Source organism: Fukomys damarensis, unplaced genomic scaffold (genome assembly GCF_012274545.1).
Source record: "Fukomys damarensis isolate Sample0158 unplaced genomic scaffold, DMR_v1.0_HiC HiC_scaffold_30, whole genome shotgun sequence".
NCBI classification, from domain to species: Eukaryota; Metazoa; Chordata; class Mammalia; order Rodentia; family Bathyergidae; genus Fukomys; species Fukomys damarensis.
This window is the reverse complement of record NW_022900942.1, coordinates 4,449,711-4,453,207: the sequence shown is the minus strand read 5'-3', so window position 1 is coordinate 4,453,207 and position 3,497 is coordinate 4,449,711.

The window sequence follows — 3,497 nt, the reverse complement described above, 5'->3', positions numbered from 1 at the left end:
TTTTTTTTTTTGAGACAGTGTTTTGCTAAGTCACTAAATTTCCCACGCTGGGCTCCAACTTGAGATCCTTCTGCCTCAGCCTCTCAGAGTGCTGGGGTTACAGGATTGCACCACCTTGCCCAGCAGAGAGTCCTAAGAATGACGGCTGTATTGAGGGCTCAGCTTGGCAGTAGCTAAGGCAGCAAGGGAAGGTGCAAGACTGGGCGAAGACCAGTGTGTGAAGGCTGGAGTCTCCCAGACGCACGCAGAGTTTGAGATGGCTCGGAGTGTGTTAATCTCAGAAAACTGCTGTGGGTTTGGTGATGCCTGAAGGGATAGCACAATGACAAACAATGGATTATTTCAGAGAGTGGTTGCACACACCTATAGTCCTGCATTCTCAGTAGGCTGAGGCAAGAATGTTCCAAGTTCAAGGCCAGCCTAGGCAACCTAGTGAAATCCTGTCTCAAAATAAAAGAGGCTGTAGTAGAGCTCCCCCGGGTTCCATCCCCAGTACCACAAAACAAACCAAAAAGATCCCAAGATGTGGATAGAATAATGAAGAGGCTCTGTATTAACCCTCACACCATCTACAGAGGAGGAAAGATCATTTTCCCACATGTGCCAGGACTGGAGGACCAATCTCTTTACAGGCTAGGACAGGAGACAACTTTTAGATCTGGCCATAAAGGGACAACACAGCCCACCCAAGCTCTCCTCTTGGGACCACTGGCTTGGGCAGTGGGCAGGAGCACCTTGGCCTTCGTGGAGTAAAGGAGCCCTGGGAGGCTGAGCTAGCGCGCTAGTCCTGACCACAGGAAGCATCAGAACAAACGGAAGGTGGAGAGCCTGAGGGAGCTGCCCGTGCAGATGAGGTCACTCTTTGCTGCTTGAGCAGAGAAGGCAGGGGAATGTGTCCTTTAAGCACAGATGCAACCTGTGAGAGTAACTCAAATGGTGCCCTCCAGGTGGCTTCTCCCTCTAGCTCTGGACGCTAAGTAGTGTCCCTGTGCCCTGTAATACCCAGACCTAAATTGCAGACAACTCTCACTTCAGCAGAAAGTCCCAAGCTTGAATCTCATTGGTTTAGCGCTGGGCATATGTTCACTCAGAACTAATCCCTGTGGCTGATGGCTAGAAGAATGTGCTGATTAGGGGCTGAGGGTTTATCTCAGTGGTTCTGGTGCCTGCCTCACAAGGACAATGACCCGAGTTCGATTCCCCAGTACAAAAAAAAAAAAAAAAAAAAAAAAAAAAAAAAAAAAAAAAAAAAAAAAAAAAAAAAAGAGAATGTGCTGATTGGCTAGGAGCCTCATCATTCATGTAAATAAACAGCTGGCCTTGTCTCCCGGCAACACATGGCCCATCCTCCACACTGCCCAGCCCTGTCCTTCCCAGCCCAACAGGAAATGGTTCTCTTTCTTAGGCTGGCTTTGACTTCTCCAGGGCTGAGATTACAGGCATGTCATACTGTGTCAGGCTCCGGCAGGACATTCTGTACAAAGACAGTGATGGAGAACAGCCCATCAATATAACTCCAGTGTCCAGCAGAGCATGCTGATACCAGCATTAGTGAATATTACACCTGCATATGGCTGGTAATTCCTTCACAACCTGGTCCACTCCATGTCTACCTGGACATATGGCTTCCTGGAAAAAGAACTACATTTCCCAGCCTCCTTTGTAGCCAGGTGTGGCCAAATGACTAAGTTCTAGCTGACCAGGTACAGGCAGAAGTGGTATGCATAACTCTGAGGAAAAAAGGATGTCTTCCTATTTCCTGCTATTGGATGGTAGGTAGATGTGATTGTTGATTCCAACACCCACCTGGACAGTACTTTGGGAACAGAGGCCTTGAATGGTGAAGGAACAAGATGCAAGCAAACTGGGTCCTCAGCACCAAAAAAGGCCATGCCATCCTTGAACTGACTAGCATTTTGATCACCTTCTTTTTACCCCTTTGGTGAAGGAGGGATCCTTTAAATAATATGAGATGGTTGAACACAACTCCTAACACGGGACCCATGAGATTGACATCAGTTTATTCTTTTCTTTACTACTCTGGGAATTGAACATAGGGTCTTTTCACCAAGCGACATCTTTGGCCCTTTTATTTTATCTTTTGTTTCTTTTTGTTTTTTGAGACAGGGTTTTGCCATGTAGCTTAGGCTGGCCTCGAATTTGTGTCAATCCTCCTGCCTCAGCCTCTTCAGTGCTGGGATTATAGGCCTGTGCCACCATGCCTGGCCCCTTTTATATTTTTCAAACAGAGTCTCACTAAGTTGCGCAGGCTCCCTTGGACTTGCAATCCTCCTACCTCAGCCTCCCACGGTGCCGGGATGACAGGTCAAAAAATAAAATAAAATTTTGTACATGTATTTGGTGCTGAAGATGAAACTCAGCACTGAGAGCTGAACTCCATCCCAGCACTTTTTTTTTTTTTTTTTGAGGCAGGGTCTTACTGTGTAACCCAGCTTGGGCTTGAACTCACTACATAGCCCAGGCTGGCCTTAAATTGGGATCCTCCTGCCTCAGCCTCCCAATTGCTGGGATCACAGCAGGTGCCACCACGCCTGGCTTCTGCTGGCTACCTTGAAATATATAATGAGCTACTGCCCTGCACAGTGATCCTGATGGACTATGGGAAGATGTAAGTGACTCCTCCCATTGAGCTGCACCTGTGTTACTGAGTCATACAGAACTGCAGTCCCCAAGGCTACCTGGACAGTGACTAGTAGGCACCCAACTCACAGAGGAACTGCTTGTTGCTTCAGTCTGCTAGTGAAACTCGAAACTTCGTCTCATTGGCCAGCACCGGTTACGTGGTCACATGGTGCCCCTCAGGAAGAAGGATCATTGTGTTGTGCGTTCGAAGCCAGCCTGGACTACATAGCAGGACGCTATGTAAAAACCAAAACTAAAGGAATAAAGTGTATTGACAGAAAACCCGAGGCTCAGCGCTGAGCTTGATAGCCCGTACCTGGAATCTCAGCTACTCCAGAGGCTAAGGCGGGACTGCAAGTTTGATCCCAGCCTGGGTAACTCAGCAACACTTTGTCTCAAAATAAAAAATAAAAAGGGCTGGGCCTGCAGCCCAGTGTAGACTGCTTGCTTAGCATGTGCAAATCCCTGAGTTTCATCTCCAGCACTGCAAAAATACAAAAAATGAAAAATAAAAATAAATAAATAAATAAAAGCTAGTGGTATGGGGAAAAATTATAATTTCTAGTTCCATTTGCTTGTGTCATCCTGTCTTGGGTCTATTTTCCATGTATGGTTTGTGATTCACATGGTGCACAGTGTGGTCTGAGTGCACATGTGCGCTTGCGTCATTTTGTAAACCCACACACATGCATGTGGAGAGTGGGTCCTTAAAGTGGGCATGGTGGCACATGCCTGTAGTCCTAGCACTTGGGAGGCTGAGGCAGGAGGATTGTCTCGAGTTCGAGGCCAGCCTGGGCTACATAGTGAGTTTAAGGCCAGCCTGAATTAGATAGTGAGGCCCTGTCTCAAAAAAA